This window comes from Botryllus schlosseri, chromosome 1, assembly GCF_051294905.1.
Source record: "Botryllus schlosseri isolate E-star chromosome 1, Bs_hap1, whole genome shotgun sequence".
Lineage (NCBI taxonomy): Eukaryota > Metazoa > Chordata > Ascidiacea > Stolidobranchia > Styelidae > Botryllus > Botryllus schlosseri.
In genome coordinates this window covers 26,155,434-26,171,870 of record NC_137236.1, presented here as the reverse complement: position 1 = coordinate 26,171,870, position 16,437 = coordinate 26,155,434, and the positions used below count along the sequence as shown (strand labels likewise).

The window sequence follows — 16,437 nt, the reverse complement described above, 5'->3', positions numbered from 1 at the left end:
CATCAATTTCCATTGTTACTTCTAGTCATCGCTGGTACTCAAGTCCTCAACTGTTTTAACAGGATTATTCAAACAGATAAAATACATCTTCTGGCCGGATATATATCTCGAGTCATATCAATGGTAGAGTCATGCACAATGACTGGAGTAGAAGTCGAGTTAGTGCATGAATTGACTGAAGGTAAGTCGCGGCATTTCCATATTAAAAAAAAAATGAATCCTGAAATGCCTGAAATTTCTTTCCGCTCAATTACAAGTAAGAGTAGCAATTTGCAAGACGTGTCACAACAACAGACTTGCAAAAAACTACAAGCAAGCGACAACAGACTTGTATCTATTTCTCGTTAACATATGTCAATTACTTGCGGCTATAAGTCGATCATGATGAAATTCTGAACTGTAGGCTACCTCTACTAGAAAATATCAGTTTAATGCACACACATAGCAGAGTATATTGCAGTGACTTGTTCATACAGATAGAGGTCTATGGTACTGCAGAGCAAGGAGTAAGTTTTAGAACCAAGATAGCAGAGTATTATATGATCAACTCGAAGATACACCAGAATCCATAACGCTTTCAAAATGAGTCGTAATCATCAATCAATCCTACTGGGAGACTTGAGGTTGACTATCAGAGTTCCATAATATTCCAAACATTAGTACTACAGCGTGTGCAATACGCATCATAAATAAAACAGTGTTTAACAACGTCTTAAGTAATATGTAAATCATCATTTTCAACACAACATGAAGGTATATATACCTGATTTACTGCAACTGATTCACTTTTTAAACAATGAAGGCCAGGGGTGGGCAAACTGCGGCACTTTGAGCCTTTGAATGTGGCTCTTTAATGGTTGCACAATGCACAAGTGTTTCGCCATTTTGCTAAAGAAGTTTAAACTGATTATAAACTGATGCGTTCTATCACATGTTAACAATATGCCTATTGTTTATTTCTTTATGGTTGACATTGTTGGCTTGGTTGACATATTGTTGGCTTGGTTGACATTGTTGGCTTGGTTGACATTGTTGGCTTGGTTAACATGGTTGACTTGTAAAATCTGGGGGAGCGTGCACTGTGCAGATTGTGCACCACAGGGTTGGAACTTTGCAACAGAACTCTCGAATTGAGTTCACATAAACGTTTCACCAGCAACAATGGTGCATGGTCAATTGGTCTTCAATCAATGATAAATCATCGTGTTCAACAATAATGAACTTGATAAATAATGACAGCAGCGCAGGTCACAATTATTGGAGGGCTAACATTGGTGAATATAACTCTTCCATTTGTTTTGTAAAGACTAGCAATAACTACAAAGTATAACCAACAAAAAATGTTGTTAAGAAATAATTCCAAGTAAAGAAAGTATGAGCAGGAAAATGTAACTTCTAAAACAGAACATGAGGAAGATTCGCTCAATAATTAAAGAGCTACTAACTTGAAACATCATTTCAAAACCATACAGTAAAACTTTTCCACTAGTTACCCAACTAAGACAGATTCACCGAGCTGAAATCATCCTAAAATACTCAGCAGCACCTAAAGCGACTGCTCCGCACGACTTTGATGCCACGTCAGTCTCAGACCCAGCGTATCACCAGTCACCACACAATAACAAAGCTCATTCGAAAGCCTACATTTCATTGTGACGTACTAAATTCGTATTTTGGTGTGGTGGCTCTTTTTAAACTTAAATTTTTGATGTGCGGCTCGTGCATGCAGCAGGTCTGCCCACCCCTGATCTAGGCCTATCATTTGTTGTAGAGTTGAACAGAAATATACCCTCTCCTCCACCAGGATCATGACAAAGATTCGTGATGATGCAACATTCCTAAAGCTTATTGATATTATTGGATGATGTAATAAGTAACATGATGAAAGTTCAATGATGCTTTCTACTAGGCCTAATCAAAAGTATGCTCAGTTGATATAAAAATCAACTGATCCGCCAAGCAAGATTTTGTTGTTAAAGCAGCAATGTGGCATATTGTTATATGCAAATTAGCATTGCAAACTTGGTAAAACCAACCAACAATTTGCTTGCAACTTTATTTCTACACATTTTTAAGGCAAAGTGCTATGGGAGTGAGATAGGAACATGCTGCTTCCGCAGCTTTCAATCCCAAAACTAGCTTTCTAGCATAAGAGGTTATCAAGATATGGCAAAATTACCATTTCTGGCTTGTTCGGTGAAACTGAACGGCCACTAGAGAGTGCAGGAACCAGAAATCATGATAGAAGTATGGTAATTCATTTGAGATTTGGGACCAAATATCCATAGCGTTTTCTAAAATTCAATATTTTCTTTTTCCACTCCACCCTTTTTTACCCTTCGAGCAGGTAAAACTTCAAAACAAATATTGCAGACCGGCGAACAGACAAATTAGGCCAAAATGTCATTATGACAAATGCATGCCAGTCAAATGCAAATATCGGAAACTTCGTGTTATGCTACCAGTTCGATATTAGCCGTGTTAATAGGCTATAGGGTGCAATTGAAGTTTCGGCGACGCCGCAGATCGAAACAAAGTTCTCCATGACACCAGCAAATGTTTCCCATGAACATGATATAATTTATAAACGTCAAAATAAAATGTTTTTTTTTGCTTTAGAGACGGATATTAGGGTTGGGGTGAGGGACGCGATATCCAACCCTAATATCCGCACTCCCCAACCATAAGATTGGGATACCCTAACCCAAACTTTGACCCTAACCCATCAACAAACCCTCCCCAAACCCTAATGTCCCCCATTTTCTAACATTAATATCTTCCTCTCCTCCAACCCTAATAGGCCAACCACCTCCAAACCTAATATATCTCCAAAGGCAAAAAAAAATTATTTCGACGTTTATAAATTTATCGTGTTCATGGTAAACATTTGTTGATGTCATGGGGTTTTTGCAAAGCCAAGTGCTAAATCCAGTTTAATGAACCGAAAGAAGTTTTTGCAAAGCCAAGTGCTAAATCATGTTAAATTAACCTTATTAGATTTTGATTGATTTTTAAGTGAAATTCGATTTTGCTGTTTGCTATTCCCATGCTAAGTCTAAGTCATAGGTGGACCATGGACTCAATTATACAACACGGTGCTGATACGTTCCAGATTCCTGAAGCAATAGAAAATTGGTCGTTTCATTTCTTTAATTATTGCAGAAGAGTCAAGATTCGCACTATGTTAAACTGAGATATTCAATTTTAATACAGGCTATTTGGCAGGCCGGCAGGAAAGTTGCCAAGGACCAGCGGTATTCACAGGGTATTCAGACACTCACGCGTATGAACGACTGGTGTATATGGTAGTTGTGGTAATTTAACGTAATCATTATAGCAGGTATTTAACACTTTGATGGCAAAGGTCAACACGATTGATTCCTACCTCAAGAATGCATTGCGAGACGGTTTCGCAGCACCCTTACAATCAATCATGACCCCTAACGGGGCGCTACACTCGGTTTAAGAACAACTGTGCTTGAAACAGATCATTAACATCGTTCTGCGGCACATAGATGCACAACTAGAAAATTCTGAGCATTTTCAAATTAGACTTAAATTAGAAATATAGCTACACATTTTTTCCAAACGAAATTAGAATTACTGAATCCGCATGCAAACGCGACAACAACAAAAATCATGCTCAGTTCATATCGAGTCATAGTTCCTTCTCAAAAGCATGATATTGGCAAATGTCTGTACACCAAGCTTGGCTTGTTCTGCACTATACAGTTCTCCAGTGGCAGTTTTAAGACGAGCGGAAATCAGAATTAAAATGTCAGCATAGAAACATTTCACAAATGAGATTCCAATTAGAATAGGCTACCTATATTTTGCTCTAATTCGGCTAGAATTACGGTATCCAGTTCTGCTGTCGCGCTAAGAAACAGGCAGTCACGCAGCATCACGCGAGTAATTTGTATGACTCACTGAATTTATTTGCATTATCTTGGCAGCATGAAAACACCAACCTAATTTCCAAATGGTAATAGCCGCATAATAACATAGATAAATGATAAGGAAGTTTTTCCATTTTAAGAAGAGAAATTAGGCTTACAATAGATATTTGCTTCACTTCCAACACTGGTGTATGGCAGTGGTACGGTAATATGGCGATTAGCGGAGAGAGGAATGTGATTACAGTACTTGAAAAACTCAGCATTCTACCCAGCCTGACTACTGAAATTTTTAACAGTGAAAATATTATTATATGAAAAGACCATAAATGAAGCAGCTCAATGTTTCTTTCTAATTCAAGTCACAATGCGACGTTACCCAACTAACATGAGATGAACTTCCTGACACCGGTCTGAGGCTGCAAGCTTGATGCGACAATAATTACAGTTGAAAGATTTCAAAAATAGCCGACTTATGCAGGCGCTGCAGTTGCGAATGGATGGTCCGTGGACATATGAGCATGCGACATTGCAGCATGCGAGACTTTGGCATGCGACACATGAGCATGTGGGTTAAATTATGGGTTAGGGGTAGGTTAGGGTTGGATTTATGGTTGGGTTAGGCTTTAGGTTAGGTTAGGTTAGGCTATGCTTCGGGTTAGGGTAAGTTTTTGGCACTTCTTCGATAGTAGGTAGACATCGAAAAGTGTTCACCATGATCACCAATGAATGTTTCTCATGAACACGAATAAAAATTTATAAACGTCAAATTGAATTGTTGTTTTTTGTGTCTTTGGAGAGACGGATATTAGGGTCGGGTCGGGGGGTATTAGGATTGGGGAAAGAGGGATATTAAGGTTTGAGGAAAGGGGGATTGGAGGTGGGTTAGGGTCAAAGTTGAGGTTAGGTATCCCGAGATTAGGAAGGGGGATATTAGGGTTGCGGGAGAGGGGATATTAGGGTTGCAGGAGGGGGGATATTAGGGTTGCGGGAGGGGGGATATTAGGGTTGCGGGAGGGGGATATTAGGGTTGTGGGAGGGGGATGTTGGGGTTAGGCTATATTAGGGCTGTGGGAGAGGGGATATTAGGGTTGGGTGAAAGGGAGATTGGAGGTGGGTTAAACCCCGGGTAGGGGTAATCTAATCCCAACGTTGAACCTAACCCACCTCCAACCCTAATATCCACCTAACTCCAACCCTAATATCCCCCTCCCGCAACCCTAATATCCCCTAACCCCAACCCTAATATCCCCCCTCCCGCAACCCTAATATCCCCCTCCCGCAACCCTAATATCCCCTCCCACAACCCTAATATCTCCCTCCCGCAACCCTAATATCCCCCTAACCCCAACCCATAATATCCCCCCTCCCACAACCCTAATATCCCCCCTCCCCAAACCCTAATATCCCCCTCCCACCCTAATACTCCAACCCTAATCTTGGGATACCCTAAACCCAACTTTGACCCTAACCCTCCCCAAACGCAAAAACAATATATTTTGACGTTTATAAATTTTTATTCGTATTCATGAGAAACATTCATTGGTGATCATGGTGAACACTTTTCGATGTCTACCTACTATCGAAGAAGTGCCAAGTTTTTTGGGTTATGAAGTCACATGCTTAAGTGACGCATGCTGATGTGTTCCATGCTGAACTGTCGTTTTCCATTGTGTCGCATGCTCATATGTCGAGCAACACAGCAGTGTTTCCCATGAATACGACAACATTTATGGTATGAGCATGACATTCAAGTGTTTTCAACCGGATATCTCTTTTAATTGATACGACAATCTGTATCGTAAATCTCTCAGATTGAGTTACATTTGGCTTGTGAAATGCAATGCACGTTTCAAATATGCATTACCAATACATCATTTCAAATAGTTGACCCAAAAATTCTACAGCATCAGATATTTCAATCGCCTCCGCGCACGATGCATGGTATGTTTGGGAACACCGATTTGTGATGACCATGGGGAACACTTTTCAATGTGGGAGGTATACTGAACCAGTGCTATAAAAACTGTAAGTATCATTACCTTTTTCATAGTTATAAATCCACCCCATGGCTACGCAACTATTAGTACGGTAGTGTTAACTCCGCTGAGCTATAGCACTGGCTGCATCTGCAACAACATCACGCAACAGAACTGGTATCACAATGACGACACGACACGTTTCTCATTCTGATTCAGGTTTAAGTTATTCGGCAGCTATTTTCTTTTACATACACAACCGCTACAAGGGCAACTTTGAACGACGGAACGTGCGGACCGCGGAACTTTTGGTACTAATCCACGGACTCAGCGGAACTGTGTACCGAGCGGACAATAACAAAATTGTTTAAAACTAAACGGCGGAACTTCGGAACTTGTAATACTAAACGGCGGACCGAGCGGACCGCGAAACAGGTGGAACTTGCAATACTAAACGGCGGACGGAGGGCACCTGCCGTCCTGCGGACTATCAAAAAAAATTCCAATGTAAATGGCCGACCGCGGATCAGGCGCATCTCACAATCTTCTCAAGTAACCTTCTCCTGGACTTTGTTGAAGCTTATACTCTGTTGACACAACTCTGGTATGATTTCATGTGTTGTTTTTCTTGATATAAAAAAAAAGCTTTCGACACTGTCGACAATACTTACAAGTAAACTCTCGTGTTATGGTATCAGAGGTGTAGCCTTGGATTTGATTACAAGCTATCTTACCAATCGATGTCAATATGTTTACAGTAAGGATCACCTACCTTCTGAAAAGGGTGACATATTGTGTGGTGTACAACAGGGCTCCGTTTTAGGTTCAGGACCCCTATTATTCAGTCTTTATCAGGGTTGTAATGACTCGAGTCACGAATTTTTGGTGACTCGACTCGACTCGAGTCAATATTTGGATTGACTCGACTTGTACTCGAGTCATTACGCATGACTCGACCCAAGTCATTGACTGGCATATTTTATATGACTTGAAGAGGAAGAAATTTGTGAATCGTACTGGCTAGATCAACGCTTAATGACGAATTCTGCCGATATCGCTATTTGTCGCCACTGCTTTCGTTGCACTACTCTGATATCAGATATCCCATTTCTGCTGATGATTTAAATAATCTTTCACCCCAGCACTGTCCACACCTTCATATATCTGACCACAGAGGTAGCCAGTAACGAAGTACTTCGACTCAGAGTATACTCAAGGAGGTTTTGGATACTTGTAATACTTTATCGAGTGTTTATGGTTTTAAACTGTGTCCACTTCTACTAAATTGACTGTAGGCAAAACTGTTTACATTTGACGCTTTAGGCCCTTTTCATACCGGAGTTTCGGGAATAACATTTCCCGAAAATATTTACCGGAACCCGTCTATGTGAACATAACACTGGTCTTTCGAGGCGGTATGAACGTGCTTATTTTCGGAGATTTTTACGGGGCATACCCGGTATGAACACCAATGGCGCTGCTGTGTTCCCGGAATGCTGTCAATCATACTTTTTGTTACGGTAACGCTATGTTCATTCTGGGAGTAGGGGTTAAACCCGCTCAGAGGCCAAACGCCAGACGCCAAACGCCGCGCGGCGGCCGAATGTCTATACGGCGTTTGGCGTCTGGTTTTCTGAGACGCCGAGTAGCTATACGGCGTTTGGCGTCTGTTATGTTCAGACGCCGAGTAGCTATACGGCGTTTGGCGTCTGCTATGTTCAGACACCGAGTAGCTATACGGCGTTCGGCGTCTGGTATGTTGAGACGCCGAGTAGCTATACGGCGTTTGGTGTCTCGGTAAACTGAGCAGAGGCTAAATCCTTTCATGGCGCGACTATTGAGTTCTCGCAACTATATGATACCGAAAATTGCATATTGTTACATTTTTTCATAATAAGCGTTGGCAGAATCCCAAATGATTGTATGTTCAGATTCTAAAAAGACCTACTTGATCACCTCCTGTCGTTATGCTACTAACTCGACTTAAAAATGGATTTACTCATTCTATGGCTTATTCAAGAATAGTATATCAGGACTGATAAATGAAAAATAGGCCCTAAACCTGCCTTTTATCTGTTACAATAAACATGTTCAGAGTGGGAAAAATGAAGATATGAATTATCTGAGGCCTTCGATATCACCCCCCGACAGTTCCACAGAAGTGACCTAAAGCTGAACTGGATGGGGGAACATTAAACACCATGACTTGGACTCAACCCAGTGCTCTTGGAATTGACTCGGTGGTGAATTGAAAATGACTCGAGTCAAATTGAGTTGGTTACAACCCTGTCACCACCCCATATCAGTGTTGGGATGACTCGAGTCATGACTTGACTCGACCCAAGTCACTTTGCTAAAATGACTTGACTTGACTCGAGTGAGTCAAAATGTGCAATGACTCGTGATTCGAAGGTAGTGACTTGAACCCAACCCTTTATTTGTACACTCGCAATGAATTTCAGACCCAAGTCTGTAGATACAGTATGTAATGAAACCACAATAAGAAATATGCAACGAATACCACATTAAAAATTACCAAGCAACAAAACCACAGTAAAAGTCATTTAGAAACAAGCAACGAAACCACAGAAAAAGTCACAAAGAAATAAGCAGTGGAACCACAGTAGAAGTCACAGAGAAATAAGCAATGGAACCACAGCAAACATCATTGAGAAGCCAGCAGTGGAACCACAGTAAAAGTGACCGAGATATAAGCAATGAAACCACAGTAAAAATCATTATGAAACAAGCAACGAAACCACAGTAAAATTTCCTAAATAAAATATAAACATTAGAATTTACATCTGGGTACATAGCATGCAATAAAAATCAGGATCAGGTATCTGCTGTCCCGAGCAACAGTGCTCGTGCGTCCATCGACCACAGCCGTCACACGCATCCTGGAAACAAGTTAGGATCAATATACCTGACAAATGTAATCTCGTAATTGCATAGGAAAGATGCGGTACCGATGGATCAGGGTTGTAATGACTCGAGTCACGATTTTTTGATGACTCGACTTGACTCGAGTCATTTTCTCAAAATACGGAAATGACTCGACTCGAGTCAATCTGTGTATTGACTCGACTTGGACTCGAGTCATTGCTCATGACTCGAACCAAGTCATATGACTCGAGACTCAGACGGCAAAGACCGACATTTCATTGTAATTTCGAAAAATAGTATAGTAACCACCTTATTGGGATTTTGTCTATTAGTAGGCTACTGGTACTTGAAAATGCGACCAGAAACGGCAAAATGTGAGGAAAATTAGTATAATATAAATGCGAACCATTCGATATCACCAAATAGAGTTATAAAAGTGGGTTTAACATGACCTTAACTGGAAAGTGAGCACTGAGCAGTCAACACAATGACTTGGACTCGGACTCGAGTCATAACACCATGACTCGGACTCGAACCGCTGCTCGATGACTTGGACTCGGACTCGAGTCATAACACCATGACTCGGACTCGAACCGCTGCTCGATGACTTGGACTCGGACTTGACTCGATGGTAAATTGAAAATGACTCGACTTGACTCGAGTCAAAACTGTAAAAGTGAGATTGACTTGTGACTCGCAGCCTTGTGACTTGGTTACAACCCTGCGATGGATCAAAAATTGCAAAATGTTCTCTGGTCCTCAAATCTTCAGCCGAGAATATATCTTTTGCTGGCTCAACACTTTGATCCAAGCTCTACGTATCTTGGACATTTACATGAATATCCGCTTTTTCATAAATATTCATGAACGTTCAAAATTTGTTGCTCGAACGCATCGTTGGTCCCCACTCGGCAGGTCCAAAGGCACACGAGTGACACAATCATGGGACCTGGGACCACCTTCAAGAATAAAATAGATTATTTGACTATATCAACTCAAATGTTGGAATAAAATCGCGTTTCGATTTACGCCCTGGCACATACATGTTACCCGTAAATCGACATTTTGACTTTCAATTACCTCGTTATAGTGATAAAGCACCACAGGAAACTATGATTTGCAGCCTCTATATGTGTAGGCGTGTTTCTGTTGTTAAGTGATTAGTTGATTCAAACATTTTGCTTGATTTGGTTATGGTACCATAGGCCCCCAACCCTATAAATATTGTAATTGAATTGAAAATAGTCAACTTGAGGATGGTATTGAATTAAAAAAGATGTGGCATTATATACCCTGATACAAGCCCTACACTTCACATTAAAAATAATGGCTGGTTTGTTAGTGTGAAAGATTTTGCCAGCATGCATTTATAGACAAATTCACGTACTGTAATCATAGGATTATCTCAGATAATTTTTCAAGTATTTTCGGTCCCACTGTCTCATCGGTGCCACATTTCCCCTACCCATTTCATGTTTTTTTATTGGGTTTGGACCACTGCATTCAGCGCAATAATCTCCCAATTCTTATTCATCTGCATGCAAAACATACTACGTATTTAAAATGGTTTTAATCCAACATTGACTAACATACCCGTCGCATCAAGCAAGATTTGACCAAACTGCTGGCGGTAGCTTTCGCAAGCTCGTCGAGAATGATCAAAATCCAGGTTTGCATCGGGTAGAGTTCGGCGGCCTATTACGTGAAAGTAGATTACAAATCAATTTTCTCAAATCTCAATAAGTGAACGCATCACAAACCTTCAAAGCAAGTACTCCACAATTTCATCCATCTTTTTGAACATCAATCCTGGTCTTTAACCTTGAACTTCTCACAACCGAAGATCTGTTGGAGTATACTTGTGTTGTGTAGAATTTTGCGGAGTAATATGGAAACGAAATTTTAGGTGTGTCTTGAATACGATCTCAGTGACGCGAACTGTTGATTTACCACAGCAGTGGAGATACAAAGTGAGATACAGAAGTGGAGATACAAAGGATTTTGCAGCTGTTTCAGTCTAGTCTAGAATCACTAACTAACTATAGGCCTACTAGAAAACAATAAAATATCTTGTTACTACACGTCACATACTGTAATCTTCTTGCGGTGGTTAAGTTTCCAGCAACAAATCATGCAGTATCTGTAGTAACGTGACTGACGATCTGTCTAATACGAAACGTGTATGTTCTCAAGCAGCCAGATCTTCAGTGTCGACCCAGCACCGAAGCACACGCGATGTCGTCACTTAGTAGCGTGTACGGTACAGTCAGTGTACAGGACTGTACACTGTACAGGTACACACGAAACAACCATCAAACCACTTGCCCACTGGCCAATGATATGACATGCTTTGCTTAGATTTAGCTGCATAAAACTCCTGTTCAAGCCTCAACCTTCAAATCAAACCCTATTCTCAACATACCAGACACCAAACGCCGTATAGCTACTCGGCGTCTGAACAGACACCAAACGCCGTATAGCTACTCGGCGTCTGAACAGACACCGAACGCCGTATAGCTACTCGGCGTCTGAACATAACAGACGCCAAACGCCGTATAGACATTCGGCCGCCGCGCGGCGTTTGGCGTCTGGCGTTTGGCGTCTGAGCGGGTTTAACCCCTGTTGCATTCTGGATGGTGTGTTTGTTTCGAAGTCAGCTGTATAGTGTATACGCGAGAACCTATAGTTCGTTGATAGGAATCCAATATATTGAGTAGGGTAGTATTTTCGATAGCTGCAGTACATCGTTGACGTCGTAGTCGCAAACTTAACCCTATTTTGTATATAATATTGGTGTATTGTAATTCTGTGATGCCATGACTGAAGAAGGAGAAGGATAATTTATGATAATTTGCAGAAACTATTGGCGTAAATATATCATGAATTCGGAAAAATATAGAGGAGTGACTTGGAGTAAAGAAGAGACAATAACCCTAGTAACCAACTGGGCAGATGATACCATCCAGCAAAAGATTAGAAATCGAAGTGGAACAAATAGGGAGATATTTACGACCATATCCAAATCTCTACCGGGGCGGGATCATGACCAATGTTACAAGCGGATGCAAAGACTAATTCGCGAGTATCGCAAATATAAGGATTCCACAAGAAAGACCGGTGGGGGAGAGGCAGTTATGCCATCGTCCATCGTTGACGCTTATGATATCATGGATCCAATTCTACATGACAAGGACCTTACACGTCCAGATGTCTTAAGTTCAATGGAAGGTGAGTACTGCATTTTGTTTATGTTTATGGGTAGAAATTAGGGATGGTGTGAACGCGAGGTTCACGTTCGCGTTCTGTGTGTGAACCTCAGAAATTTAGAGGTTCACGTTCACAAACGAACCTTGGTAGGTTCTGCACTGTGAACCTTTTTCATATATTACAATTTCCACTTCATTATAACATCTTTGGTTGAAATTTATTGCATTTCAATTGCGGGCCACTCTATGCATGGCGCTGGCAGCATAAAAAAATGAACACTAAACGAGCATACACCTTGACAATCTTACTTATTTTACTTGCTTACTTACTTGCTTGCTTGGCTCGAAATATGCAGCATTCCGTTTGTGAATATTTAGTGACTCTCTGCTGTGAGCTTGACCCGCAATCACACAATATCAAGAGCGAAATACAATACGTGTATGTAGGTAGTCAGCGAATGAGGCTTATTCAACCAATCAATGAAATTGATATCGTTCCCTGGTGTAATAAATTCTAGTTGGCGTATGGGATCAATCTTGATTTCATATGTTTATATCGGTATCGGTAGCAAGTATAGAAACCCGTTTTACACTCTGCTCAATATCAACGCAGCAATACTCAGACGCCGAATACATTGTCCGGTCTGGCCTGGACCGTTAAGGCGTAACCTTATATTCCCTTGCATGTCCTCGTCGAAATTGTCGGCAAAGCAACGGTAGATATTGATTTTATGGGATTAATATATCATTTGATTGCTTTACTTCAGTGGTTCCCAACCTGTGGTACGCGTACCACTAGTGGTACGCGAAGGTCTTCCAGGTGGTACGCGAGTAGATTCTTTTTTTTTCTGCCGAAGGGAGTCATTAGTTCAGGTGGGGTTGATTTTGAATTTTTTTAAGTTTATTGACTAGTGGGGAATAAACGATCCCTTGCATCCCATCGGCCGTGGCTGATAATGCCTAGTTCAATGGAATTTGTTATTACTAGGGCGATATTTTTTGACATGTCGAAATGAGTCAAAATTTTGTCGAAATTGAAGCGTTAGGTAAAAAAATTGTCAAAATTGCTTACAAAATCAAAATTTTTTCGACCCCTCCATTTCGTTTGTAGAGTTTGCACTGTCGGTGAACTTATCATTTGATATTTTACAGCTCATAGCCTACTTTATAGGCCTACCGTTGTAGACGGCCCATTGTCTGCTCATGGTGAATCATAAGCGGTCAATCGAAACAAAAAGGTTGACAATTGACATGGTGTTATGGTCAACGTCCCACATTATCCCAACGGGAGCAAGACTGTTTGCGCATTGCATGGTTCTTATATCAAGAAGCGCATGATGAGAAATTGTGATGCTGACAACATGGTCATAACAAAGCAACATGGTGTGTCACCAGCAGTGCAGGCCTACACACAACTTCAGTGTTGTCAGCCAACAAATGCTGCTGTTGAACGCTCTTTCTCCATTCTTGACAAGCTACTTAGTAAGGAAAGACACTTTCTATCCGAGAATGTAGGAAAGAATCTTTCGTTGTACTACAACACATTTTAATCAACTCTACCATAATACGTGGTGTAACTACTGGAATTCCTCATAGGGCTAGATATCGTTGAAATAAAGTTTTTTTCATGTAAAAATTTGTCTGTTTTTAAGTCAAAAACGCTTTTTCAGGCCAAACTACTTCGTAAGGACAGACAGTCCCAACCAAAAATGAATATAAGTAGTACAGTTTTACCATTATGAGCGAAAACACCTAATTTGCATACGTGAGGTCAACATTTGGTCAAAATTAAGTTTTTTTAGGTCAAAATCCTCCGTTTTTAGGTAACAATTCGCTCTAGTTCTTACACCTCTCATAGGCCAATTACGTGATTATGACGTCATAAGTAGTGAAAACATTTTTGACCGCTTACGGCACGCGTAACTTATGTAGGTGGTACGCGAGCACTGCATAAAACCTCGAAGTGGTACGTGGATGGAAAAAGGTTGGGAACCACTGCTTTACTTGATTCATTTGGTGACATTTAAAACGGCAATATGTACTACAGCATTGCGGCCCGAGTCGTCGTTAGGTATCGTGTTTCGTGTACGTACATTGTTATAGGATATCACTTCATTGAAATGTAGGGTTGGAATTAGCAATATGATGTCACGTGACGTCATGAGGTTCACGTTCGCGTTCACACAGAACCTTTCAAAAAGGTTCGCGTTCTCACGAACCTGAACCTTTCAGAGGTTCACACCATCCCTGTTAGAAATGTAGCAAAGTTGCAAAGTCTGGGTTTAGGTTCATAATCATGGAACTAGTTTTGCTCAATTTGTTTTGCTAGGCGGCGCTTGCAGACCGTCCACGGCTAGCAGCAGTGATGCCGAGTTCAGTCCCAGTCGAAAAGGAGGCGAACTTCGGACAGTGGTGAGGGATGCTTGTTCAATATTCGTTGTGGTTATTAATAACATAAAGTCGTACGTAGTTGTAGATCCCATTTATGATCGAATTGCATATGTGAGCTGTTTATGATATTTCTATCTTCGTTGTTGCGTTCCTGACCACTATTTATTGACTGCTTCTTTCAACTGGACATTGATTTTTTTAAATTTATATCATCACTAAATGATTGTTCAATTTTTCAGGATCGATTGGAAGAGGGCGTCATGGTGCACAACTACGTAAGGGTTTTTGATGGGTTACACGGGTTGTCAAACTGAATACGGGTTGTGGGCCGGATTCTAACTTATTGATCACTCGCGGCCTGAACCAATCAAATGATGCCGAAGTGTTAGATTCAAGTCCATACCTTAATTGATCACTGGAATGCTTCATTATCAAGCCTATACAGAATGTGAAGGTTTATTCGTAAGCAATGATATTGGCAAAATTCGATGACAAACCGATTGAACACAGTGGCTCTAACTTGCAGGTTACCACAATGTAAGTTGGCATACTTTCATGATACCTTGTTTTAGTCCTAATGATTATAATGTGGCATGTTCGGCATTTGTCGTCTCGTGGGTTTATCGTAAAGATATTCCTTATCAGCTTTTGATAGAAATGTGCTGAATAGCTTCGCATGCTGGATGATTGACATCACTGGGTTTGCTGTATGTCACAACTGAAAAGAATCGTTGATAGATGTTGACTAGCCAAATGTGTACGTTGAACCTGTTTGTACATTGGTTTTAGGTGATGTGATGGAAGATTTGAATGAGAGAGCAGACCAGAGAATGGAGCGCATGATTGAGTTTCAGGTAGGCAAGAATCATCAAATATGAAACTAAGAATACCGTGTTGCAATCAGATGTTTATCTACACAATATTAATTACATATGATGGCTACTAGCTTCCTACTTATCTGGATATGATCACATTTATTGACCATCTTTGTGCGGTTTTGTAGAGAGAGCAGAGCGAAAAAGACAGAGAACATGATCTCAAAATCATGCAGATACTGATGGGGTGAGTCACTTGAAAGTTTACTGACTTTACTCCGAATTTGGCAAAAATGTTATGCCAACAGATGATCTTAAATGGTCAATTTTATTACAGACAAAGGCCAGCCAGTGATCAGGGATATGTTGTTGTGCGGAGGTTAGTCACACATCATATATTACACTGAATATGGGATTTTTTAACACCTAATACTTCGATAGCAACGACACATCAGAGATGGACGACCCTCACTATGACTCGCCTACCACAGTTGAAATTGATCGAAATTGAACCATGTCCGATATTGAACCTTTCGTTCGTTTCGTTTTCGCCGCTGCCTCTTCCTACATTCTTACGAATGAAAGGAATCGTTCAGTTATTTCAAGGTAATCTAGTCTAAAGTGACACGACACCCTACATATTTATTGTACGTCACTCATACATTTACACTACTAAATCATTCATAACAGTAACTGATACTTTTGCAGGCCGACCCTGATGAAAATGTGCAATTACTCATCAGTCAAGTTGTTATTTCGTTAATTTCGCTTTCACCTCCCCCAACATTCCTCCTAATTTCAAGATTGAAAGGAATTGTCAATTTGTTTCAAGGTACTTCTACTAAATTTATTGCTGTCGCAAAGTTTCCGTCTTATAACCAAAACTGCCCCAACTCATCTTTTTGCAGACTGATGGAGAATGCTGATAAAAGAGGATGGAACCGTGCAATAAGTTCTTATTCGTTTCTTTAATAAAATGAAGCAAATCATGTTAATCGCAGAGTCCTTCGATTAACATGAATGATCATTCTTCATTCAAAAAATCACGTAGAGCATTTCTGACGTCTGTGCCTGCGGTGCTTGAATCATCCAATAACGCTTCGTTGTCATCATTGCAGTCATCATCGTCTGTGTCCTCCATGAAATCACCGTGGAGCTCACAAAAATTGTGCAGCACGATGCAGGACGCGATTATCGTCCTGGCCTTTGCGGGACTTGCGTTACAATTTCGAAGCAGCGCCCGCCATCTCGATTTTAGTCGCCC

At 40.8% G+C, this 16,437-nt stretch overlaps 3 long non-coding RNA genes across 4 annotated transcripts in view; 1 reads left to right on the top strand and 2 right to left on the bottom strand.

Moving 5' to 3' along the window:
* LOC145446097 (uncharacterized) overlaps positions 1-7,410 on the bottom strand; it is a 46,408-nt gene extending 38,998 nt beyond the window's left edge. The window contains exon 1 of the long non-coding RNA XR_013917209.1: positions 7,192-7,410. This is a non-coding gene — a long non-coding RNA (uncharacterized LOC145446097). The remainder of the gene's footprint in view (positions 1-7,191) is intronic.
* A 917-nt stretch (positions 7,411-8,327) lies between these two features.
* Positions 8,328-11,139, bottom strand: LOC145446060 (uncharacterized). The gene is made up of 3 exons (XR_013917197.1): positions 10,522-11,139; positions 10,355-10,456; positions 8,328-8,775 (listed from the first exon to the last, which is right to left on the bottom strand). It is a non-coding gene; the product is annotated as an uncharacterized LOC145446060 (long non-coding RNA).
* Positions 11,140-11,432: 293 nt separating this feature from the next.
* LOC145445964 (uncharacterized) lies at positions 11,433-16,168 on the top strand. Of its 2 annotated transcripts, XR_013917168.1 has the most exons (8): positions 11,433-11,989; positions 14,297-14,633; positions 15,148-15,212; positions 15,362-15,420; positions 15,511-15,552; positions 15,615-15,779; positions 15,882-16,005; positions 16,082-16,168. It is a non-coding gene; the product is annotated as an uncharacterized LOC145445964 (long non-coding RNA). The 2 variants fall into 2 exon arrangements; XR_013917174.1 differs by lacking the exons at positions 11,433-11,989; positions 14,297-14,633 and having other exon boundaries at positions 14,646-15,212.
* The last annotated feature ends 269 nt before the right edge of the window (positions 16,169-16,437 follow it).